The following is a 27,385-nucleotide window of genomic DNA, read 5'->3' on the forward strand; positions in this document are numbered from 1 at the left end:
TGGACTACCACATCTGGCTCCCTGCTCCTCGGAGAGCCTGCTTTTCCCTCTGTCTCTCCCTCCTGCTCTGCTCTCTTTTGTTATCTCTCTCTCTCTCTCTCAAATGAATAAAAATCTTTAAAAAAAAAAGCTGGTCACAATGTGAAAAATTAAATGTTAAATAATAATAATAATAAATCTCCAGGCTCAAATGGCTTAATTGGAGAATTCTATTAAAAATTTGAAGAGTTAGCATGAATTTTACACAGTTTCTTCCAGAAAATAGAAAGAAAGTAATTCCTAACTCATTTTAAGAAGTAGTATTTCCCCAATACCAAAATCAGGCGAAGACCATATAGAAAAGAAAACTGCAGAGAAATTTCCCTTGTGAATATAGGCACAAAATTTCTTCACAAAATATTAGAAAGTAGAATTCATCAATATATAAATAGAATAATACCCAAGTGCAAATGGATTTTTTTCAGGGACTCAAGTCTGCTTCAATGCTTGGAAATTAATTGATGGAACCCACCACATTAACAGGCTAAAAAAGAAAAATCACATGATCATGTTAATCTATACAGAATTTTTTTTTTTTGCCAAAATTCAAGTCATTCATGGTAAAAACTCTGAGAAACATAAGAGTAGTGGCGAACTTCCTCAACAGCTAATAATGTGCTCACCAGTAAAATACTATATACTTTTGCCCTGACATCGGGAAAAAGGCAAAGATAGTCACACATGTCAGTTTCATTTAACATAACGCTAGATGCTCGAACCAGTGCAATAAAACAAGTACAAGTAAAGACAATCATATAGATCAGAAAAGAAGTAAAACTTCCACTCTTTGTAGATAATGTAATTGTCTATGTAGAAAATCCCAATGTAGGAGTCCCGTGGTTCTAGCTTCTTCACGAGCGGGCTGCTTCGGTTGCCGCCACCGCTCAGGTCCGGAGACTCGCGGTGCTCCAGGCTCTGGACATGTCGATGCTGGCTGAGCTGTGGCGGAAGCAGAAGTGGGCTGTGGATCCAAGAAACACTGCGTGAAGCAGTAACGATTCCAAGTTTGGCCAGAGGATGCTAGAGAAGATGGGGTGGTCTAAAGGAAAGGGTTTAGGGGCTCAGGAGCAAGGAGCCACAAATCATATTAAAGTTCAAGTTAAAAATAACCACCTGGGACTTGGAGCTACGATCAATGATGAAGATAACTGGATTGCTCATCAGGATGATTTTAACCAGCTTCTGGCTGAGCTGAACACTTGCCATGGGCAGGAAACAACAGACTCCTCAGACAACAAAGAAAAGAAGACTTTCAAGCCTTGAAGAAAAGTCCAAAATCTCCAAAAACCGTGTTCACTATACAAAATTCACAAAAGGGAAGGATCTATTATCTCGGAGCAAAACAGATCTTGACTGCATTTTTGGGAAAAGACAGAGTAAGAAGACTCCTGAGCGTGATGATGCCAGCCCTGCCACTCCAGATGGGAATGTATCCTCCACTACAACGACCAGTGCCTTCACCATCCAGGAGTACTTTGCCAAGCGGGTGGTGCAGCTAAAGAATAAGCCACAGGTCAGAGCAGCAGGGCCTGACGTTGCAGAGAACCGAATAGAAAGAAAAAGGGGAAAGAAGAGAAAGAAAGGGGCAAAAGATAAAAATGTGGAGACTTACACCGAACCCCAGGCCAAGAAGAAGAGAGACCAAGTTGAACGGCAGCTCGGAGACCCTTGTTGGGATGAGAATTCTGGTGTTTCTGCTGAGGATGGAGAGGATTGTGTGTGGCCCCCTGATGACCAGGACATTACCCCAAAGCCCAAAAAAAGGAGAGAAAAGAAAAAGCTACAAAAGCAAGTTGAGGTAGCAGTGGACACTACGTTGCACGACATACCAGTGAAGAAGACAAAGAAGAAGAAAGGTTCCGAATAAATTCTCTCGAGACAGGGCCTTCCAGCCATTCAGCTGTCAGGGCCCTGCAAGCAAACACCTTTGGCCTGAAGTCAGAGCAGAGTTCACCCAAGAGAGTTTGTGCACATCTTTTGACATGCTCATGGGTTGCTGAATCTCGCCCTCTCACCACATTTTTCCCAACACATCCCTGGAGAACTTTCTAATGTCCCAAATCATGGCTCTCATAAACAAACAAATTTCTTTTTAGACTGTGAAAAAAAAGAAAAGAAAATCCCAATGTATATACAAAAAATATCCTAGAACTATTCAATGGGTTCAACAAGGTCATGGGATACAAGATAAACATACAAAAATCAAATGAATTTCTATATACTAGCAGTGAACATGTGGACACATAAATTAAAAATATAGTGCCATTTACAATGCTTCAAAAGGACCCTAGACTCCTAGGTGTAAACCTAACAAAACATATATCAAAATTTTGTGCTGAAACCTCCAAAATGCCAATGAAGGAAATCAAAGAAGACAAATGAAGACACATCCTGTCTTTGTAAATTAAAAGACTCAAAATGGTAGATAGATCAATTCTCCCCAGAAGGATATATACATTTTACATAGTTCCTGTTGAAATCCATGCAGCGTTTTTTATATGTATATGCAAGATTATTCTAAAATTTATATGAAAATGTAGAATACTAGGATAACTAGAGCAATCTTGAGAAAAGAAGAATAAAGTGGGAGCAATCAGTCTATGTGACTTCAAGCTATAGCTACAGTAAAATCAAGATGATGTGTTATTGGTACAGAAAGAAACATACAGATCAGTGCAAAAACTAGAGAACCCACAAATAGATCCACACAAATATACCCGACTGAATTTTTTTTTCAAAGATTTTATCTATTTATCCGACAGAGAGAAACACAGCGATAGAGGGAACACAAGCAGGGGAGCGGGAGAGGGAGAAGCAGGCTTCTTGCAGAGCAAGGAGCCTGATGTGGGGCTCGATCCCAGGACCCTGGGATCAGGACCCGAGCTGAAGGCAGACGCTCAACGACTGAGCCACCCAGGTGCCCCTGAATTTTTTTTTCTTTTACAGAAGTGCCAAAGAAATTCAGTGGAAGAAAGATAAGCTCTTCAATCTATGGGGCTGGAGCAAGTGGACCTCCATAGGTGAGAAAAATGAAACTTGATTTAAGCTTCACACTTCATAAAAACTAAGTTAATAAAATCAACTTGAGGTGATCACAGACAAATGTAAAATGTTAAATTGTAAAACTCTTAGAAAAAGCATAAGACAAAATTTTTGATACGTAAATCTGGGCCAAGAGTTCTTAGACTTGACACCAAAAACACAGTCCATACAAGTTTAAAAAGAGAGAGAGAGGAAGAGAGGTAAATTCAAAATTAAGATCCTTTGCCCTGCAAAAAAGATCCTTTTTAAAAGGGTAGAGAGACAAGAAGCTCCAGACTGAGAAAAACTATTTGCAAACCATATATCCCTCAAAAGACTAGTATCTAGAATATATAAAGAATTCTCAAAGCTAAACAGTAAATAAATCTAACAATCTCATCAGAACATGGACAAAAAATATTTTACTAAAAAAGATATACAGATGACAAATATGCACGAGAAAATATATTCAACATCATTAGCCAATTAGAGAAATGCAAACTGAAATCACAAGGAGATATCACTACACACCCATCAGAATGGCTAAAATAAAATTCCTGACAACTGCATCTTTCCAGAAGCAAAAGTTCTTGTCATTCTTTTAAATTCTTTTGCCATATTAGTGTGTGTGCTGTGGTATGGCATTGTGGATTTAATTTATAGTTTGTTGTTGAGTAATGATGTTGAGCACATTTTCCTCAGCTTATTGGCCATTTGGATTATTTCTTTTGATAAGCATCACTTCACATCATTTGCCATGTTTCTTGGATTGTAGGTTATTTATTTTATTTCTATTATTTAAAAAATTGTAGGCAAGGTTAGTTGTGTTCAAGTTCTTTATCAGATACATATAGCACAAATATTTTAGCCTAGTCTGTAACTTGCTTTTTCACTCTCTCAATGATGTATTTGGGGAACATAAGCATAATTTTTTTAAAAAGATTTTATTTATTTATTTGACAGAGAGAGAGGTAGCGAGAGAGGGAACACAAGCAAGGGGAGTGGGAGAGGGAGAAGCAGGCTTCCCGCAGAGCAGGGAGCCCGATGCGGGGCTCCATCCCAGGACCCTGAGATCATGACCTGAGCCAAAGGCAGACACCTAACAACTGAGCCACCCAGGCACTCCAAGCATAATTTTTAAGGAGTGGAATTTATTATTTTTTCTTTTATGGTTAGTGTTTTTTTGTGTGTGCACTTTCAAAGAAACCTCTGCCCACCCCCAGGTCATAAAGAAATTCTGTTTCCTTTTAGAAGCTTTATAGTTTCACCTATCACATTTAGATCTCTTATTCATTTAGAATTAACTTTTTGTATTGGCGAAGGAGAGATCAGGAGACTTTTAAAAAATACAAGTAGCCCAGTACCTCTGAAACAAATAATACATTATATGTTTAAAAAAAGAAGAAGAAGCAGATAACAAGAAGGGAAAAATGAAGGGGGGGAAATCGGAGGGAGAGACAAACCGTGAGAGACGATGGACTCTGAGAAACAAACTGAGGGTTCTAGAGGGGAAGGGGGTGGGGGGATGGGTTAGCCTGGTGATGGGTATTAAAGAGGGCACATTCTGCGTGGAGCACTGGGTGTTATACGCAAACAGTGAATCATTGAAGACTACATCAAAAACTAATGATGTTATGTATGGTGATAAACATAACATAATAAAAAAAATGGGCAAAAAAAAAAATACAAGTAGCCAATTGCTCCAGCACTTATCCTACATAGACCGTCCTTTCCTCCACTGAATTATATAGTGCTAAACTTAAAAATGAAACTGCTAGTTATCTTACCAGCAAAAATGGGTTTAATTCAGGAATAGCAGAGAATTGAAATCTGGGACAAGCAATCTATGGTAAAAACCATAGGCAAGTCTGCAAAACAAAGGAGAGGAATTCTTTTATAGAGGAAAGTGGGAGGGTTGTTATTTAAAAAAAAAAGTCTTTTGGAGGAAATGGGAATTTGAAGTATAACAGCTTCTCATTGGCTGAGTTGTGACTGTCTCCAATTGGCTGGGCTATTCTGGGCGGAAAGGAAAGTCTCTCTTCCTCCTGCTGGTATAGTAAATAGTATCTAGGTGCAACTGACTACGCGTAGTTGGGCCTCTACTGCCAACATTCCTAACTCTATTTTATTTAGTAAGGTTTCATTTATTAATTTTCACAATAGTCATCTTTGGAGAAAATCAATTGGCAGTATATGTGTATGGGGTATTCTTGCACTTAATTGTTTCCCAACCTATTTATTTTATCCTCATACCAATTGACCATTCTGCTTAATTACTAAGGCTTCATATAAGTTTTGAAATCTGGAAATGCAGGTCACATTCTCTCTCTCTCTCTCTCTTTTTTAATCAAAGCTTATTCTAGATCCTTGTGCTTCCACATAAGTTTTAGAATTAGCCTCTCAACTTCCACCAAAAGGGTTCCTGGTAATTTGATCGGGATTGTGTTGAATTTATGAGTCAATATGGGACAATTGACATCTTAACATGGAGTCTTCAGATTTGTTTGTTATCCTCTTCATTTAAGTAGGTTCTCTCTAATTCTCTTTATTATAATGGGTTGTAGTTTTTATTCTTGGGCATTTGCAAACCTTCATTAAATTCATTCCCAGGTATTTCATAAATGGCATTTTAACTTTATTTTCCAACACTTTTAGCTGGAATCCAGAAATAAAATTGGTTTTTGTGTTTAGTGACTTTCTTTAATTCACCTCCTGGTCCTAGTTCTTACAGTGTGTTTATAGATTCTTTTGTATTTTCTACATACACAAATGCATCATCTATGAATAAAAGTGTCTTTTACTTCTCCCTTTCCAAACTTTGTACATTTTATCTCCTTTTCCTGACTTGATGCCAGGATCTCCAGTATGATAATAAATAGAAGTAGTGATAGTGTATCTCTTTATCTTGTTCCTGATTTTAAGGGGAATAATATTGACTTTGGGTAATAGATACCTTTTATCAGATTCAGGAATGTCTCTTTTAATTCTGGATTGCTGAGGGTATTTGTCATGCAAAGGTGTTAGCCTTTATCAAATTCTATTGCTTTTTTGAAAGTAAATGAAATACATTATTTATCAAGTTGTACACTTGTGATATATTTACACTTTCTTGTGTGTATATTATACTCCAGTAAAAACTTTAAAATGATACAATAGCTTCATATTCACTATAAGGTGATATGTGAACTAAAACTAAAATTTCAGGTGTTTTCATTCCAGTTTTCTATTTTTGTGCCTGGAATATTTGAGTAAGAACACATTCGTTAACCAAACATAACTTCAGACCACAGGTAAACTATTAAAAGGCCATAGATGAGAAATGTGACAATGGTCTTTTTCCTCTATCTGAAATACAAATGTAGAACTTTTGATTCTTGATATGTAGTACGGAGGAAACTGGCTGTTGATAGTTTGGATTAGTTAGAAAGAGTAGAAAAATCTATTAAATAGGAAAGTACCATAAATCTTGCAGGATACTTAGATCTTATTGATCTGTACAGAGTATGTGGCAACCCCAAGTGGCAAAGGTATGTGTTTTTATCTAGGAATATTGATAACTAAAAGAACATCAAGGTTCTGTTTAGAAGGATGAAGAAGTAAATTCGCCATTTGTAGGGGACGAGCAAAACCTGCCATAACCTGAAATGACTCCCATGGCATCATGGCATATTATGTGCCCAATAGGATTTGTTGGCCAACATCTTTGCCATAATTAACTGTACCCTAGAATCTAGTACATGGTTCCAGTTCGTGATGATAGTGTCTGAGGGAGTTCAACCAGTCTTTGGATTTGGCAGGATGTTGAAATGGAAGAGAGAGGAACGTGTTGACAGATGGCATCTATAAGAGAGCTTTGGACTTCATGTTAAATATGAAGCAAGAGAAGATAAGAGAGGAATAATGTTCAGAAAGAAATTAGGGGAGTCAGCTACTTAATACCAACAGGAATAGATGAGAAAGAAAGAAGACTTACAGTCAACCAGACCCAGAGTCTCTCCGCACATTACGGCTTCTTTTGCAGAGATCCTGGCAATTATGTATAAGCAATGAGGGCAGTGGTAGTGGAACTTGGATTGTGCTCCAGGTGTGTGCTCTGCCACATGGGTTTTGAATGTGAGGTAGACATACTTTCCTCTAGAGCTTCTATCTATAAGCAGATGCAGATTTTGGAGTGGGATGAAATGCTGTGTATGAGAGCTGATTCAGCTGAGAGACGAGCACCAGCTAACCTTATTGTGGCCATGATTCTCTGTACTAGGAACCCTCACAAGCACATCCAGTCCTCCCTGTGATTTACTCCTTCCAGAGAGGAATGATTCCCCAGGGAATCTGACCATTTTATTTTCTAAGCTGACCTAACTGCCTCTTACCTTCCCATGAAAATTTTCTACTGTGGCCTCTAAGTCCCCATTCTGTTGCAAACAGACATCCAGTAGCCCCTGTGGAAAGTCTTTCCATATGCCTTAACCAAGCGTGACTCTTTCTTTTTTGGTTGCTCCTAATTCTCCCTCATCTAAAACACCTCAGATTTAGAAAGAATGGCACTCTCTTCACCACCACCCACAAAACCCAGACCATTGTCTCTACACCTCTCACTCCTACTTTTCCCACTTATTTTTGCATATTTATAAACACCAGATACTCTTCCTTATATATTGAAGGCTATAACACAGGAGGATTCCAGTGTAGTCTAGAATACCACATGACTTAAATGTTCAAATGGACCATTCAGAGAAAGCCTGAACTCATCAATTGTAAAGACCATTAATTGGAATCCCCTTTAGCCATTAATTCCCATGGCCACACTCTAGAAATATCCCATGGTAATTCTCCAGTTAGATACTGCTCCACCAGTGAAATCTTACATCTGGTCTAAAACCTCACATGCTTAGATTCAGTCACATCCACTGCTTGTTCTTTGACTATATATGAGAGTTGGTTCCTGGATCCCTTTACTGTCATCTTATTTCTCAGAGGCTTTTTTTTTTTTTTGAGAGAGAGAGCGAGAGAGCGAGAGAAGTGAGTGGGGGTGGGAGGGGAAAGGGAGAGAGAGAATCCCAAGTAGGCTCCACACTCAGTGCGGAGCCCCACTGCAGAGCCCCACACAGGGCTCGATCTCATGACCCTGAGATCATGACCTGAGCAGAAATCAAGAGTCAGGCACTTCACTGACTGGGCCACCCAGGCAGCTCCTATTTTTTATTTGCTTATCTATAACACCTGAATTCCATGGCCCTACTTCAATCAAACTTTAGTCATTAACCCAATTCTTGCCCCAATTCTGTGTCCTATCAGTGGTCTTATTAATTCCTAATTATAGATAAATATCTGCCTTCTTATAATGTATACTTTATCTGACAAGCAAAGTTCAAGATAATCACACAAGTGTGCAGACTGGTGTCATTAAAACATGCTGTCGTCTTTAACACTAACCAGGCCCCCACTGTTGCCAGGAAAATATTCTTCTTCTCTGTAATCATCTCCCACTGTCATTTCCTACAGTGACTATTTCAAAATTTCTCACACTCCCCAGACTTCCTAACCCAGAACTTCCTCCATTCGCTCTCTTGGGAGACACTTAGTTTCTGTTTATAAGAACAAATAAGATTCCATTAGAAATTAATAGACATTTCAACTTTCCGCCTTCACGCTCTAAAAAATTGCTGCAATCTAAGCCAATCCTGTCCTCCTTTCCAATAAAACTGGAAATAACTATGTCCCCTCTTACCAAAAGTTGGTCCTTCTACCTATGGTCCATAGTCCAATCTTTTTTTTTTTAAAGATTTTATTTATTTATTTATTTGAGAGAGAGAGAATGAGAGAGAGAGAGAGCATGAGAGGGAAGAGGGTCAGAGGGAGAAGCAGACTCCCTGCCGAGCAGGCAGCCCGATGCGGGACTCGATCCCGGGACTCCAGGATCATGACCTGAGCCGGGGGCTGTCGCTTAACCCACTGAGCCACCCAGGCGCCCCATATTCCAATCTTATCTGTCTCCTCAGAATTGTGATCCATTGCCTTGAGATTCTTTCCAAAAGCATGTAAACATATCCTAATCTTTAAAAACTCAATTACCACTTCAACAGCTTCCTCTGGTTAATGCCATGTCTCCTTCCTATCCGTCAGAGTTCAGCCTCTGGAAAGAGATTCCTATACTCAAATCTCCTTTGTCCTTGTCCCATCGCTATCCCTCATCCCACTGCAGTTTAGCCTCTGCTGAAAAGGCTCAAAGCAAGATCTTTGTGTGTTAAAAATCAATGGACACTTTTCAGTCATCACCTTCCTAGTAGACATTTCTTCAGGTTTGCTCTGTCGGACATTCCTTTGTTCTTAAAACCCCTTTTCCCTTCTCTTTCTGGACACCAGTCATTTATGATTTGCCACTTACCTCTCTGGACTATGCTTTGAGGTTTCTTTGTTATGATTTCCACTGTCCATCTCTTCAGTGTTTGGGTTCCTTGGGGGATTTCCCTTAGTTTCTATTCTTTTCCGGGTTTTGCTCTGGGTGTCTGTCTTGGTGAAATTACACCTCCTCTTGAAGATAGTTCCATATCACAGATAATATGGTGGGTGAAGAGCTGGCCTTGGAGTATAACAGAATCAGATTCTTGTTCTTGTATTGTCCTTGGACAAATTATTTAACTTCATAAAAATTTGATTTCCCTTCACTACGTGAGGATAATATCTACTCTACAGGACCACAGTAGTAAATTGTCAGTGGTTAATAACATGGATTCTTGAATCATACTAATGGGACAAATTCCAGTTGTCATTTACTGTAACCTTGGAGAAATTACAAACTTCCTTCCACATTTCAGTTTCCTCGTTTATAAAATGAGGATGGTAATACTATTTACTTCATATGATTAAATAATACCACTTAATTTATAAGATTAAAACAGCCTCTTGATAAATAGACCCTTGAAAACACTCTCATCAGATTGTAATGCTAAGAAATTCAAGTCTAGATGGGAGCAGGAAAAAGAGGAGGCACCAAAACCTCGACTGAATTTGTTTCTATATTTGACCCCCAGAAGGCAGTATTGTGTAAACTGGAAAAGCCTCTTCTCATAAAATTCTACCTCACTCCTGTGAGCCTCCTTACCTTACAGCTCACTGAGGCCCACATTCTGAGTAGGCTCAATGCCGGGAACAGTCATTGTCAAGGAAGCATCTCTTACTGACTGTCTCTAGAACTTGCCTTTAATTTTTTTCAAGATTTTATTTATTTATTTGAGAGAGAGAGCAAAAGAGCACGAGCAGGAAGGAGAGGCAGAGGGAGAGGGAGAAGCAGACTCCCCGCTGAGCAGGGAGCCCGATGCGGGACTCAATCCCAGGACCCTGAGATCAGGACCTGAGCCGAAGCCAGACACTTAACTGACTGAGCCACCCAGGCGCCCCATCTAGAGTTTGCCTTTGAATAGGGATTTCTGAAATCTCAGATTTTCCCAGTTACAAGGACTCAGCATAGTCTGGCACACTCCTTGCTCCGAAGGGGAAATCTTCCAGAGCATAGCTGTCAGCTTCCTCACTGCCTAGCTATGTTCTCAATGACAGTTCTGCTGCTTGGAACACTCTTCACAGTGAGTAAGTAACAATGTATTTCATGTTCCTGCCTCCATATCAGAAACATCGTTCTGATTGGAATCTGAATGGAGACATTGTCTCATTTTAGGTAGGCTTGTCCTGGTCTCACTGACATTGATGTTTCAGGAGGAACCAGCGTCCAGTCAGTACCCAGCCTGAGACCCACGTGTTGGTCTCTGAAGAAGCCACTCTGGTGCTGAGGTGCAACTATTCCTATGGGGCAACTCCTAATCTCATCTGGTACGTGCAGCACCCCAACCAAGGCCTCCAGCTTCTCCTGACGTACATGTCAGGAGACAGCCTGTTAAAGGCGTCAAAGGTTTTGAGGCTGAATTTAAGAAGAATGAAACGTCCCTCCACCTGAAGAAATCCCCAGCCCTTTGGGGCAATACGGCCAAGCACTTCTGTGCTGTGAGTGACACAGTGCCTGGACTGCAGAGAGAGCTGAACACAAACCTCCTGAGACACGGCAGTTTTCAGAGATTCACTTGTTTGTTTTTAGCAAGCTCTCTCGTTTGCTGGAAGTGAGCAGGATGGAGGAAGAGAGCTCCGGGGAGTGTGTGGCTCCTGAGGATGAAGAGCAACTTCAATGTGTTTCTTCTTTAACGACTGGGTCATGTAGACAAGTCCTCAAACAGAGACTTGTAAGGACGGGGTTACTGCATTCTAGAGGGTCAGCATTTCAGTGTAATGTGAGCAACACTGAACTTCTGATCTTTCACCTTCTGAATTCACCTCCAACATGCTCCTCCCATTAATTTTTGCTTTTCAACTGCTAACAACTCCACTCTTTCAGTATCTCTGGTTATTTGTGATTCTTATTTTTTCTCTTACTGCTTACCTCTAATCCACCAAGAAATCCAGGTGGCCCTATCTTTAAAACTGACCCATAATCTGACCACTGCTACCACCTCCACTATACTTCCCTGGTCAAGCCACCCCCATGTCTCAAATGAATGACTGAGAGGCTTCTGATGGTCCCCCTCTTTGTCCTCCTACAGTTCCTTCTTAATACAGCAGTGTCTTACTCAGTTTGGGCTGCTATAACAAGTACCATTGGTACTGGGTGGTTCATGAACAATAGAAGTTTATTTCTCACAGACTTAAAGACTGGAAGTGTGAGATCAGGGTGCCGGCATGGTTGGGCTCTGGTGAGGATTCTTTCCCAGACTGCAGCTGCCATTTCTCCATGCATCTTCATGTGGCAGACAGCAGAGAGGAACAAGCTCTGTCAGGACGACCATAAGGTCACTAATCCCACTCATGAGGGCTCCACTCTCATGATCTCACCTAATCCTAATTATCTCCCCAGACCCCACCTCCTACTATCATCACATTAGGGGGTGGAGTTTCAACAAGTGAATTGGTGGGGGGCACATACTAGTCCATAACAAGCAGCCAATGTGATTCTTTCAAACATAAGTCAGATCATAACACCCAAACCTTTGCAAACCCATTTCTCTCAGAGTAAAAAGTCAAAGTCCTTACAGTGGCCTATAAGACTCTACATGCTCTAGTTCCATCCATGTCATTGCAAATGGCAAGATTTCATTTTTTTTCCCAAAGATTTTATTTATTTATTCATGAGAGACAGAGAGAGAGAGAGACAGAGAGAGAGGCAGAGGGAGAAGCAGGCTTCCCGTTGAGCAGGGAGCCTGATGCGGGACTCGATCCCAGGACCCTGGGATCATGACCTGAGCCGAAGGCAGACGCTTAACCATCTGAGCCACCCAGGTGCCCAAGATTTCATTTTTTGATGGCTGCATATTATTCCATTGTGTGTGTGTGTGTGTGTGTGTGTGTATCACATCTTCTTTATCCACTCATCTGTTGATAGACATCTAGGCTCTTTCCATAGTTTGGTTATTGTGGACATTGTTGCTATAAACATTGGGGTGCACGTGCCCCTTGTATTATGCTAAGCAAAATAAGTCAATCAGGGAAAGACAAGTATCATATGATCTCAGTGATATGAGGAATTTGAGAAACAAGACAGAGGATCATAGGGGAAGGGAGGGAAAAATGAAACAAGACGAAACCAGAGAGGGAGACAAACCATAAGAGACCCTCAGTCTCAGGAAACAAACTGAGGGTTGCTGGAGTGGTGGGGGATGGGAGGGATGGGGTGGCTGGGTGATGGACATTGGGGAGGGTATGTGCTATGGTGAGTGCTGTGAATTGTGTAAGACTGATGAATCACAGACCTATACCCCTGAACCAAATAATACATACGTTAATAAAAATAATAAATTAAAATAAATTAAAAAAATTAAAAATAAAAAAAGAATATTTATCACACACACACACACACACAAAAGACTCTACATGCTCTTCTCCCATTACAATTTTCAAATGCTGATGGGGAAAAAAAAAACAGTTTTCAATCCTGAAAACCACAGCCAGTGAAAATTTCCCACAGAAATGATAGTAAAATAAAGATATTCTCCAAAGAAGGAAAACAGAATTCACTGTAAGCAGACCTACTCTAAAAGAAATCCTGAAAGAAGTTCTTCAGGCTGAAGGGAAGTGATAACCAGAGGAAAATCTAGAACTTTAAGAATAAAGTGAGAGCAATGGAAATAGTAAAAGTATGGTAAAATGTAAGAAATTTATTTTCTTACTTAAAATATGTGTGGCTATTGAAATCAAGTCATTATAACATTGACTGGTGGGGTTTTCAAAGTCTGAAAATGGAGGACATCTAAAATAAAGAGGGGGTAAAATAACCTACTCAATTGTAAGATTTCCTATATTTTGCTTAAAGCACTGAAATCATTCTAAATAGACTGTGAAAGATGAGAGAGTAGGCATGCTACTACAATCCTTACAAAGACACTAAAAACGTACTACAAGAAGAAAAAGTCAAATAACAAATAGATAATAGGATGCCGAGGAACAAAAACAGAGGATGCAAACAGAAAATGAAAAATAAGATGATAGACCTAATCTAACCACATCGATAATCACATTAAACACAAATAGTCTAAATACACAAATTTAAAGAAGTTTGAAGACAGAGATTGCCAGTATGAGTTTTTTAATCCACATATGGACTGTCTCCATGAAATCCATGTTAAATATAATGACATAGATAGATTAAAAATAAAAGTATTGAAGGAGACATCCAGGCAAACACTAATCTGGAAAGACTATATTAATGTCAGACAAATTAGACTTCAGAAAAAGAAATATTACAGAAATAAAGAGGGATATTACATACTTATAAAAGGTCAATTTACTAAGAAGACATAACAATGTTAATGTGTGTGCTCCTAACAATAGAGCTTCAGAATACTGGGAGCTAAAACTGTTAGAACTGAAAGGAAAAATAGGCAAATCTACAATTACACTTGGAGACCTTGACCCTTTGTGCTCAATATGTAGCCAGAAATCAGCAAGAATATAGTAGACTTGCACAACACTATCTACAGATTTGATCTTATTGATACATGTTTATAGAATACTCCGCTAAACAACAGAAAACATGTAAAGCATTGCTTAGAAGAAACACCTTTATTCTTTCATCTCTTAAAAAATTCCCAGATACGGGGTCACCTGGGTGGCTCAGTCGGTTAAGCGTCTGCCTCCGGCTCAGGTCATGATCCCAGGGTCCTGGGATGGAGCCCCAGGTCGGGCTCCCTGCTCAGAGGGGAGTCTGCTTCTCCCTTTGCCCCTCCCCCTGTTCATGCTCTCTCTCATTCTCTCTCAACTAAAATAAAAATAAAATCTTTAAAAAAAATTACCAGTTATGATTATCTGCCACAAAATGAATGCCATAAACACATGCTGAACTACACTAGGACAATCTAAGGTAACTGGTAAACACTTAACATGTTTTCATACAAGGTGGAACATCACTAATTATTAAGTGGAACTCTGCCACTATGCTTTCCCTTAGCTTTCGAAGATCAAGCACAAGAATTTTCAAGTCACGTAGCAGGTCAAGACTAGGAACAAATTATGAGGCTGAACAGTAAACCACGACTCAGAGTAACCACAGATCTGCCAGGACCACCATACCAGGAGCCCATAAGTTCAGAATGGGGTGGATGGGAGAGTAAACAACCCTTTTCTATTGCAAAGTATCCACTTTTCCTTTACATGGTGTGCATCCCAATATAACAATAAAACAACGTGCTCACATCTCATTTAACTGTCAGAAGGCCCAGAAAACATAAATAACCTTTTCTATAATCACACACCTAGTACATTATGGAGAGTAAGTTCTGGCTATTCCTGGCTGTAAATTTAAGCCAAGTATTTTTAATTTATGATATCATGGGTGTATTCTCCCATATACCCAGATCAAGGATAAAGGATGGGTAGGGGGAAAAAAGAGAAAGCTGGGAGAAATACTTTGAAACAACATAGCACATATGACCTGTTCAGCTATCCAATCACACACAGATATACTCTGATGCCTGTTGAACACTGGAGTATTAATAAATTTTAATACCTTGATATGATGGAAAAGTGTATACACACACTTATGTGGGTGGGGGTTTGCATATATATTATTTATATGTACACATAAATATAATTTGCCATTATTTTGCTGTATTTGTTTATATTTTATTTCTCCTTGTGCGTTTCTCCTTCCTTCTCATTTGTGTTTGCAAGTGGTGTGTCTCTGCCTCAACATGTAAGTGATGATGTCTGGCAAGAAAGCTATGTATCTTCTGGCTTGTTTTGAAAAACCTAAATTTAGTCAGGAATGTATACAGTTTATGGAAGTGGTAGAGGTTGAAGAGAGTTTGTGGTAGGAAATAGGAAGGAGAAAGTGGCCAGAAGAGAAGAGCAGGATCTCCAGGTCCCAGAGCAGTGGGGGGCAGGTCATTGTTTCTTGACATTTCTCTTAGAATTAGTAAGACCTAGAGTGGGAAGGTTATTTGGTGACCTTAGGAAGAGTTCTCAGCCTTGCAAGAGATTCTTGGGTCTCCATAAGCCTGAAAGCAGAAGGCTTCTACTTGGAATACCCCACTTAAGAAATATAGTTTACTGTACATTGGATAATATTTTTAATATTTATGAATCCTCCCCAAGAGGGTCATGTTTGTGTTTCCACTCACAGATCTGAGTGACACCATTTATAATTTGTGTGAATGATTATTGGCAAAGAGTGGAGCTTGTCTCTGATTGCCTTCATCACCACACACACCATTCTATTTCTTGAAGTTGAAGACCTTGACAGCTCTGAACTTAAAGCATCTTAGGTTTGGATCCTCAGCCAGGACAAATGGAGCAGACCCTGGGGTATGCAGCTTGGATCTTGTGGCTTCGCCTTGGATGTGGGCACGAAGCTGTCAAAGACCTTCCCAACAGGCTAAGGGATGTAACATAGTCATGCTTTTGGGATCATCCAGGGTTCCTTGCAAGAAGGGTATAAAAAGGGTGTAAATTCTATGGTGAGATTAAACTTAGATGTCTTATGCTGCCTTGCCAATCAACAGGGAGCTGAGTTCTTGAGCCCTGCATGTCAAAGCAAGGAGAGAGATTGAAGGTGCTATTCCTGTTTCTTTGTATGTTCCATAGGTATAAGCAGAATCCTAGGAAGGATGGCCAATATCCTGCTTGTAATAAATTTAAATTGGGATGAAAAAGAAGAGAGAAACTAAGAGCTACACTTACTAATAAGGAGATTCAGAGCTTCCGGCACACTTCAGTCTTCCAGACTCTGGGTTTTGTGTTCTCTGGGCACCTGCAGCCTGTCCCCCCATCCTGCTACTGGGGCTGCCCAGTGTTGAAGCGGCAAACTTGTCTTCAACAGGTGTTTTGGAGAAGCAACCCCAGTGAATCAAATATTTTTGAGTCTGAAAAAATTATCTCAAAATGCAAATATGTACATTTGATAATGTAGCCATCTATGCCTTAATATGAGCTTTGTCAACTTCTCTTCCTCCTCTGCATCAACCATGTCAGTAACTCAGTCTATCCTCTCATTTTTTGACATTATATAATGTGACACTCTAGACCCAATCAGGCCTACACACTGAGTTACAACAATGGTTTTTCATAGCTTCCTATCTCCTAAATGTTGGTTGTATTAACTGATTTCCCATCCTTGCATGAATGGGGCCTACAATGTGAGTATTTTACTTTAAGATTTATTTATTTATCTTAGAGAGAGAGCATGAGCCGGAGGGGCAGAGGGAGGGAGTATCTGAAGCAGACTCTGCTGAGCAGAGCCTGACACAGGGCTGGATCTCACACCCTTGAGATCACGACCTGAGCGGAAACCAAGAGTCAGCCACTTAACCAACTGCGCCACCCAGGTGCCGCGTGAATATTTTACTTTTGCTCTAGTTTCTTCCATATCTACGTGGACATTTCTTTCTTTGTCCCACCTCACCATTTCCCTTTTGTGCCTCTCTGTAGTACCCTAAAAGGAGGAGGCAAGAGGAAACTGACTTTGACTCTTGTCTATCCATCCCTAATCTGCGATCTTAGACAGGCTTCCTCCTCTATTCTGAAAGGACAATTTCACCTACCTTACCTCTCACAGGATTGTTCTAAAATATCTTCTAAAGTGAAGATGTCCATTGATAACTAATAAGAAACTCATAAAGAATTAAATAAATGATGGGATGAGCCTCATTGTGTGGATGAGGTAAAAAGTACACTATTTATGAAATGGATTGGATACTAAATTGCAATCTGGTGGGGGGGGTTGAATTGCTAACAATGTACAGTTATTCATACAAAACAGAGTTAGAGAGAGTGCTGTTGATGAGTCAACTAGGAACACAAATAAGTTAATTAACTGATAGCAACTGTGAACATCCAAAGGCACTAAACCCTAGACTGCAAATTGAAGCTCTAGCTCTTTGCACAGAAGCCATCTTCAGAATTGTAGTTGACTTGAATAAATTGAGTAAGATATGAGGTGTTTTTCTTGGAAAGAGAAGATGCAATCTCAACCTTGGATAGAAAAGATTTCCCTAGGCAGAGATTTAGGAGATAAAAACACAAGATATCTCCAATATCCACGTTACAAACTTAAGTTAAGGGAATAAAAATGGTTGAGTTGAGGAAGCGTATCAAGGATATGAATATCCACAGCTGCTTTAAGAGGAAATATACATATTAGAATATTCATAAAATTCAAGGTAGCTTCAATAGGTAAGTATATGTAGGGTTTTTTTTTTTTCCTTGAATCCACCACCTTGCTTGGATGCTTATTTATTTTCCACAATGAACACAATGATCTGGGGTGGTTACTCTACCACTTCTTCATCAGAGTTGTTCAAACTTTGATCGTGTGGGGATCTTGTAAAACTACAGACTATGATTCAGTGGGACCTATAAATCTGCATTCTAATGAACTCCCAGGTGATGCTGCTTGTCTGCTGACCCCTCATGGCAAGGTTTACACAATCTGAGAGGCAGTATTCTAAGACGGTCAAGTTTATGCTTTGTTCAGCTGCACTACCTAGATTTGAAGCCTGACTGCTATATGATCTTGGGGAGCTTAATTTACCTCTCTCTACCTCAATTTGTTCCTCAGTAAAAATGAGATTAATAGTGTTGTCGGTGGGATTAAATGAGTTGATTTCTATAAAGTGGTTAGAGGAGTCGATAGCACTTGTAGTTGTATACATAGTTTATCAAGTTTACCAAATCAAAAATACGTTTGTTTTGACCTACCTGGATACTTTGTATACCAGTTGATTAAAAAGGGAAGGGTGACAAATTGGATCTTATGTGCTTGTCCTACCTCTTCACATGACCCTTGTCACAGGGCAGGACACTCACACGGTCTGGGCGTTTTCACTTAGGATGATTGTGACTAATGATGGTGACGTGCTCTTGGATTTTTCTGGAAGAGGACCCAGCTGGACCTTTAGCTAAGTCCTGTTGCAGAGGAATATGAGGAGTAGAAATGTGTTATATGGAATCCTCTAAATAGGTTGATTGAAACACAATCTGATTTATGTACATAATCTCAGTGCATCCTCAAGACATACACATGGAATAAGTAACGTAAGCCCCCATTCCACTGCATAGGAAGCTATTAGATGAGTGGGTCAAGTAAATTGATGTGACCCCACTGGTAAATGGCAGTGGTGCAGTATCAGTCTAAATATGTCTGACTCTAACATCAAATCATTTAGTCAGAATTTATGCCTCTTCCGTCAAAAGATTTTGTATTAAGTTTTTTTATATTCAACATTCTATTCTGTTCTGATGAGTTCTAAGCTCCCCTGAGGAATTTTATGGCACTGAAAAGAACACAGAACTGGCACCGTGAACTCTGTTTCCCTCTAGCACCCCTCATCAGCACCAGTGGCTACCCAGGGGAGGACCGTATGGGCCAAAGGCTGTCACCACTGCATGCCTTTGAGGGACTCAGTGTTGTGGTTTGTGGTTCTTTTTAAGTTCTGAGAAATGGGGGAAATATCCCACGGGTCAACAGTTGATCTCAGCCCTTTCCTCTCTAGCTCCAGAGCACTATTTTCTCTTGCTTCTCACTTTAACTCTCTGTCCGTGTGTAAAGGCAAGTGGACAAGTTCCCCACAAACATATCTTTGTTGGGCTGCCTCTTTAGACCTTGAATAAAATCTCTTGGACAAAAGTCTGTCTTCTCCCCAGGTGGCTAGCCTCCTGAATAAGTTCATATTCCTTTCCGATCCAAACTCATCTCTTGAATATTGGCCTTTTGAGCAATGGGCAGCTGAACTTGAAGTTCGGTAACAATTATACCCTGAGACAGATCATTGTGTTGTTTGAGCATAACTAGTTTTTATTTTCTTTTTAATGGATGATTACAAACAGATCCATTTATAATGGGCACATGAAAGAAACATTTCTTCAACAACTGACTAAAGTTGATAGTGATTCCATTTAATTCAGAAAATGAGCTGTTAAATGGTGACTTAATTCTGTCAGATATTATGAATAATACAGTTCATAACAAAAGGATGATATAGTACTTAAAACTCAATAGTATTTGATGGAGCATAAGATGGCAGAGAAGGAGCAAAAACATTCACCTGGACAGCCTTCATGCCAAACAAAATCTCATTATACTTGGATGCAAATAGTCACATGACCAACACCAAAGATCTTTACTAATGACTGTGAGCAGTAGCTAAAATGACCATGATTCTATTTACTCAAGATTTTATGAGATTTGAATACATACTACATCCACATTACAATATCTACATACTTGAATCACTAGATTAATGTGCACACACTCTTACACATGCGTTCAATAATTTGTTAATTATGTATTGACATTTTTCTGCTTAGTAATTGCTGGGGCCACAAAGGTGAAAAAGGCACAATCTTTTTGTCAAGGAACTTGTGGGGGAATCCAACAAATGCAATCACAATATAATGTGTTGAAGACTTTGCTGATCATAAACCAGGGACCTAATGGCAGAGTAATGCAGTAGGATATCAGAAAAGTATCCTTTTTATTTAAAGATTTTTTTTTAAGATTTTATTTATTTGACAGAGAGAGAGAGACAGCGAGATAGGGAACACAAGCAGGGGGAGTGGGAGAGGGAGAAGCAGGCTTCCCGCCGAGCAGAAAGCCCAAAGCGGGGCTTGATCCCAGGACCCTGGGACCACGATCTGAGCTGAAGGCAGACGCTTCACGACTGAAGCCACCCAGGTGCCCCAGGAAAGTATTCTTAAGTTATATACAATACTTAACAGGGTTGGGGCATCTGGGTGGCTCAATCTTTTAAGTGTCTGCCTTCAGCTTGGGTCATGATCTCACGGTCCTGGGATCAAGCCCCGCATCTGGCTGGCTCCCTGCTCAGCCGGAAGTCTGCTTCTTCCTCTCCCCCCTGTTCCTGCTCTCTGTCACTATCTCTGTCTTTCTCTCTCCAGTAAATAAATAAAATCTTTAAAAAAAAGTAATATACAACAGGGTTATTCAACTTTAATTTAGCAAAAATAGATTTATGACCAGGTGCTTACGCATGCCATACTGACGCAGAAAATATGCTATAGCTTCAAACACAACACAACATACACACATACATACACCTACAAATAACAGTTACTAACACAGTACTGCTCATCATGCTTGTTGAAGATACCAGAAATTATAAGATGATATTTCCTTTATCTGCTGTTATTCTAATTTTTTAAAAGGATGCATTTTACATTTCTGAAAAAGGTCATTAGACTCTACTTAAATCTTGATTTTTGTGCATACCCAATGAAACTGGGAGAAACAGAAACATTACTGAAAGTAAATCACTTTCCTATCTCTCCACAGGAGGGTACTATTTCAAAAGGCAAAATCCTTCTCAGAGTCAAAGCAGAGTGTGAGGCTGGAGGAAGGGGAGGGTGGAGGGTGAATGATTCATCTGGCTGCCACACAGAGACCTCTGCCTTTTAATCCAGATCAGAGTGGGTGGCAAGTGGTACTCTAGCTCAAAAAAAGCCTCCTTCAGAAGGGGATCGTTCACAGGCAAGCTAAAGTCAGTGACCAGGGCCATCCTGGGACAGGAAAAAGAGATGCTCCTGAAATTCTCAGTGTTGATCCTTTGGATTCTTTTGGCATGTGAGTTTGAGAAATTCCCCATTACATTAACTGAAAATCCAAGGGAAAATTAAAGGAAGAAAGGGAGAGAATGAGGGAAGGAGGAGGGGGATAGGAGTGAAGAAAAACCATAACAGGTTGGGAAAGAGGCCCCTGTGCCCTGCTCCAGTGCCCGCTGCTTCGGTTTTAAACAGGGGAGAGCACCCAGCAACTGGAACAGAGTCCTCGCTTTCTAAGTATCCAGGAGGGAGAAAATTTCATTGCCTACTGCAACTCCACGAGCATTTTCTCCAGCTTTCAGTGGTACAGACAGAAGCCTGGGGAAGGTCCAGTGCACTTGACGACATTATCTAAGGGAGGAGAAATGAAGAAGCACAAGAGTCTAACAGCTCAGTTTGGTGAGGCAAGAAAAGACAGCTACCTGCTCATCATTGCTGCCCAGCCTGGAGATGCCTCCATGTACCTCTGTGCAGGGCCACAGTGCTCTCAGGGCACCTGCCACCTGCACCTGAACCCTGCTGCAGGCTCTGTCACACTGTGTCCCCCGACTCCTCCCTCACCTCTCTTGGCATGAACAGTGGTAGCAATCTCAGCCTCTCCTGGAAGAATCTCTGCGGCCTTTCCAGGTATTTCCCGCATACACTGGAGAACAAGATTCCTCTGTTATAAGGTGAACTTCTAGAAATGCTGCTCACTATTTGAACCAGTAAGAATATAGGACTACAGCTCCCTAGGGTAGGCAGTGGGAGGAAAGAAGGAAGTTGATATAGAGGAACAAATAGAAGACCTCAGCCACAGTGCATCATAGTTCTGAGGAGTCATTCCATTTTCCTACAGACCAAGCCAGGCATGGTGAGTACAAGGGGACGGAAGTGAATGATTTTGAAGCTTTACTCTAGTAGAGTTGATGAAATTGCTACCTTCCCCATCTACTAAACTAGAATAAAAGACAGAAGGACAGTGAAAAATAATTAGAAGAAAGTTGGTACTTTTTTGGCAGAAAAATGCCTAACATGTACTCCAGTAACATCCAACCGTGATTCCAAAGCAAAATCCCCATTTGGTGGCTCTGAACTGTTTCAACATTAACCACAATTGCCTGTATTTACACAGGATTTGCTTGGCGATTATTAGACTTTGAATGGCAGATACCAATAACTTCAAGTTCTCAAGGCTGAAGAAGATAGGATATTTTTGGGTTTTTTTAAAAAAATGTTTTCTTTGAGTATAGATACACACAATGTCACATTATTTTCAGGTGTAAAACATAGTGATTCTACAAGTTTATACATTATGCTATGATCACCACAAGTGTAACTACCTACCATGTGTCACCATACAATGCTATTAAAATATCATTGACAATACTCTCCACTCTGCTTTTATTCTTGTGCCATGCCTGTATCTCTCCCTCCCCTTCCCCTTTGTTGCCCATCCCCCACCGTCTCCCTTCTGGAAACCACCAGTTTGTTCTGAAGAAGCCAGAAGTTGACAGTTCCCTCCACCTGGCAACCCTCCCACTGGCCCACTTTTATACTTGAAGAACTCCTATTTGTCCCTAAAGCAAGATGATATAATACAAAACACATGGGTTTTGGAGTCACAAAAACCAGGCTCAAATCCTGTGTGTAATTTCCTAGCTCTGTATCCTTAGGCAAGTTCTTCATCTTCATTTAAGCTTCCTATTAATATATGAACTACTTATCTTGCTGAGCTGCTGTGAATTAAATGAGATAAAATATACAAAATTATATGAAGTCCCAGGGGCAACCTATGTACTGAACAAATGCCCTATAAATATGATTCTTAATGCCTCTAAGGAAATGTTATCCCTACTGTGAAATTTTTACTGACTTCTCAAGGAGGAAAGACTTGATCTCTGCCTAATATTCTGAATCCCTACCTTAGTGGTCATTAAGGCAGACACTGCAAGTTGCCAACCCAATCACCATTCTCCTCTGCCTCCTTATTAACAGAACTATCAATGTTGATTTGGGCAACTATCATCCCATCACTTTAAAAAACAACAACAACAACAACAACAAGGGGCACGCTTAGTCATTTAAGCATTGGATGCTTGGTTTAGCTCAGGTCATGATCTCAGGTTTGTGGGATCACCCCACGTCAGGCTCCACACTCAGCAGGGAGTCAGCTTCTCCCTCTGCTCCTCCCCCACACTTTCATGCTCTCACGTGCTCTCTCTCTCTCTCTCTCTCTCAAATAAATATCTAAATCTTTAAAAACAAACAAGTAAACAAACATGCACTATGTTTCACATCCTTTCTTACAACTAAGGGTTGCACATAGCACAGCTCTGACCAATGAGATATAATCAGAAACCTGCTAAGGGTTTCCTGTAGTGTTTTTGCTGTCCTGGTATGGGACCACATTTTCTTGTCCCCCTTCCCAACTATTTTCTTCCTGCAATACAGAAGTGATAACTTTATCAGAAAGGCACCAGTCCCCTCCCCAATCCCATGTTCCTCCTTTAGATGGCAAGTCAAATCCCTCCCCCAGGTGTATTTGTGCATAAATTTGAAAATTTTTAATAAATCATTATTTGTTTGAATTTTTTGTTACTTGCAGCTAAACTGTAGTAGGACTGACATAAAATGGCTCTGTGATTTTCTGGGTTCATGTGTAAGTGCAGAAAAAAAGATGTGAACAAAGCGCTGTGTTTATACAAAGAAAGCACCTGCATTTATATTGATTATATGTACTTCTTGAAGTATTAATGTTCCTATAATTTTGTATTAAGAAAAAAGCTTTCATCTTCCATGCCAAGAGGCCTCATTTAAAAATTTCCATCAATTTCTTACACTCACGGGAGACTATGGAATTCAGGTTCTCATCTGGTCTTTCAGCCATAGACAACATCAATTTCCATGCAAATAATTAATAACAGTAGTCTTACATTTTTGTCACTTTCAGATTCCAAAGGTTATTTTTTTGTTGTTTTTAATTCCATGTTACTCCAGTAACCTATTCCAAAGGCATCCCTGAAAGTTTTATCACATGAAACTCCTTCATTTTGAAGATTGTAAGGGCAATTATAAATTAAAGCTAAAAAAAAATTTTAATTCTCCCACTATAAAAAGAGAAAAACACTCCCTCCCTTTTCTTAAAATATTTACTTTAGAAAACTTGTAGTTATGGATTCTTTCTCTGTCCCTTCGAGATGTATAAATCTTTTAAAAAGCTGAAAAAATCTCTTGCCAGTTTTATAATCCAGGAATGTTTTTCTCAAGCACCTGGAAGCCATCTCTTTGAAATGGAATCATCAAGAAGAACGGCACTCCTCTCTCCCAGTTTCTGTGGGGGGATAGGAGTCTGAACTCCACAGGCGCCTTGCTCTATGTTGCCTTCTGTCATAAAGATAAGAGAAGTTTTTCTTTCAGATAAAGGCAATCAGCCAACACAGGTGGCTACCCCAATTACTAGGTAAATTAAGGAAGAACTGTGACAAATGGCCCTATCAAGTCCTCTTACCTGAGGACTAGTTATTGTTTATGTTGAGAAAACCCTTGTAATGGGTTGTTTCTGCAGGGCTACATAAAGGGGTAAAATTACTTTCTGTTTTTTTTTGCAATCTCTTTAACAGATTGCCTGTGGTGCCCTTTAGGTTCTGGCTTAATGATTCTTCAATAATAAAACTGTCTTCTTTCCTCTCTTCCTTTGTGGAGCAGTGTTTTGGACTGTCGGGAGATTTTGTTTTTAGTGCCCCAGAAGATGGCCCCTGTGCCTTTCCATAATCACTGTTCTTCACTGGCTCTCTCCCTGCAAAGTGACCCCAGACTGTGAAAAGTGCAAAGCTTCTCACGACATTTTATTTTTTTATTTTTTATTTTTAAAGATTTTATTTATTTATTTGACAGAGAGAGAGCGAGAGCAGGAACACAAGCAGGGGGAGTGGGAGAGGGAGAAGCAGGCTTCCCGCCGAGCAGGGAGCCCGATGCAGGGCTCGATCCCAGGACCCTGGGATCACGACCTGAGCGGAAGGCAGACGCTTAACGACTGAGCCACCCAGGCACCCTCACGACATTTTATATTAGCTGTGTGAGGATCAATTTCCTCACAAGTACCTTGGAAGTAAGCATGGTACGTAACAGTGTCTTCCCGAGGATTAACAATGTTTTGTGAATTGCCTAGCACAATGGATTAAAAACGAAAAAACTCAAGAGTAGGAACCACAGCTCAGATCAGGTACACTTGAAACTTCTTTTGTGTCCCGGGATATTCTCTGTGCAGAATATGGAAAGGGCTGTTCCTGCTTTCAAAGAACCCCCTCTCATGGGGAAGGAGGGCCGTTTGCCCGAGCCATCATGCTTGCAAGGCCTGTAAACTGAAGAATCCTCTGCCCTACCACCACCGTTCAGAGCAATCATTTCTTTCTTTTTTTTAAATTTTATTATGTTATGTTAATCTCCATACATCACATCATTAGTTTTTGATGTCAGAGCAATCACTTCTAAGAGCACGCTGGCCGCACACCATGCTTTGGGAGCTTTCTGAAACCTGCCGTTGTTGCCAAAGGCCACACTCGGAAACCCTGGGTTGGGGCTGCATCGCTGTTGATAATGTGGTGTCAGCACTAGGTTAGTCCACGAAGGAACACTTGAACCTGAGAAAAGTATATTTCAGCTTTCAGGATCCATTGCTGAATGAAGAATGAAAATCCCTCAAGCAGAAAGAGGGCTATTAATTTAGGCCAGGGCAGAGGAGGGAGTAGATGAGCCAGAGACTTGTTAATACCACACGCGATCCTGCTTTCTTCTCACCCAGTTTCTTTTTATCTCCAAAAGCCAGAATGAAGCTGGAGATTAAAGCAAGACAATTCGTTTCATATTTCTGTAACTTTGGGGTTTCATGAATCCATATTTTTTAGCATCAAGGACCACTATGAGATTTCATTGATTCATCTAGAAATTGTTGTTCTTCTCTAAGCCATGCCTATATCTCATACAAGATCAGAAACTCAAGGATCAGAAAAATAAAAGCAAAGAAAGAGGCCAAGAAAGAAGAGGTGAAGTACCTACAGGCAGAAGCAGGCGGAGAAATAAAGGGTAAAAGAAAATGGCAGAGGATTGTTTGAACGGAAAATTATTGTCTACATGAGTCTCTCAGCAGCAGCATCAGTAATATTTGGGGCCAGGGAATTTGGGACGAGGGGCTGTTCTGTGCATCCTAGATAGTTACTAGCATCCTTGGCTTCTACTCAGTAGATGCCAGTGGCAACCCTCTCCCTTCCCTGGTTGTGACAATCAGAAATGTCTCCAGGCATTGCCAGATATCCCCTGGGGATCAATAGTCCTGATTAAAAACTAATGGTCTATACGTTAAATCGATAAAGTGGAAATTTTTAGGAGATAGATGATGGATAGAGAGAGAGATGATAGATATTTCAGGTATTATATATATGTGCCCTGAAAGTTTTTGCTCTATCAATTTAACTTATAGACTATTTAACATTCACTTCCTCCGTCCTTCTCATATATATAAAAAATATGAAATATATATGAAGTACATATATATATGTATATGAAAAAGACTGAGGAGGTAAATATTTTTCTTTCTACTATTATGATGAATTTCTTATTTCTATAGTGTTCATATGTCCTGAACCATTATTATATCATTTGACTTTAATAAATTCAACAAATAAGATACATGGAATGTAAAAAAATGGAAATTGGTTATATATATTGTAATATTTATGTGTACTTATATGTAATGTATGTATAATTTATATGTAAATATATATATATATAACAAGTCATTCACAACTGAGAAAAGTTTCTCAGTCTGATCATGTCTCAGGTTTCAGTTTGGTCAATATCTTTTACTCATAATATATAAACTATTTCTCTATTCCTCCGCTAAACTAACATTTCCCCATTTTTCACACAAATTATTCTACATATACTCAGAGTTTAAAGAAAAAGTATTCTTTTTCTTTAAATATTTTATTTATTTATTTGACAGAGAGAGACATAGCGAGAGAGGGAACACAAGCAGGGGGAGTGGGAGAGGGAGAAGCAGGCTTCCCCGCAGGGCAAGGAGCCCGATGTTAGGCTCCATCCCAGGACCCTGGGATCACGACCTGAGCCGAAGGCAGACGCTTAATGACTGCGCCACCCAGGCGCCCCAAGAAAAAGTATTCTTAAATGCTAAGAAGACAATTCCTCTATTATCTTCAGCGCGCGCGCGCGCACAAGCACACACACACACACACACACACAC

General features: G+C 40.1%; 1 pseudogene and 1 gene segment (V, D, J or C); both read left to right on the forward strand.

The window, feature by feature from the left end:
• LOC112822597 (T cell receptor alpha chain constant-like) overlaps nucleotides 1-27,385 on the forward strand; it is a 387,302-nt gene that overhangs the window by 30,509 nt on the left and 329,408 nt on the right.
• On the forward strand, nucleotides 961-1,907 carry LOC112822601 (PIN2/TERF1-interacting telomerase inhibitor 1 pseudogene; annotated as a pseudogene).

This window comes from Callorhinus ursinus, unplaced genomic scaffold, assembly GCF_003265705.2.
Source record: "Callorhinus ursinus isolate GAN/ISIS: 27379988/994484 unplaced genomic scaffold, GSC_fseal_2.0 scaffold8, whole genome shotgun sequence".
NCBI classification, from domain to species: domain Eukaryota; kingdom Metazoa; phylum Chordata; class Mammalia; order Carnivora; family Otariidae; genus Callorhinus; species Callorhinus ursinus.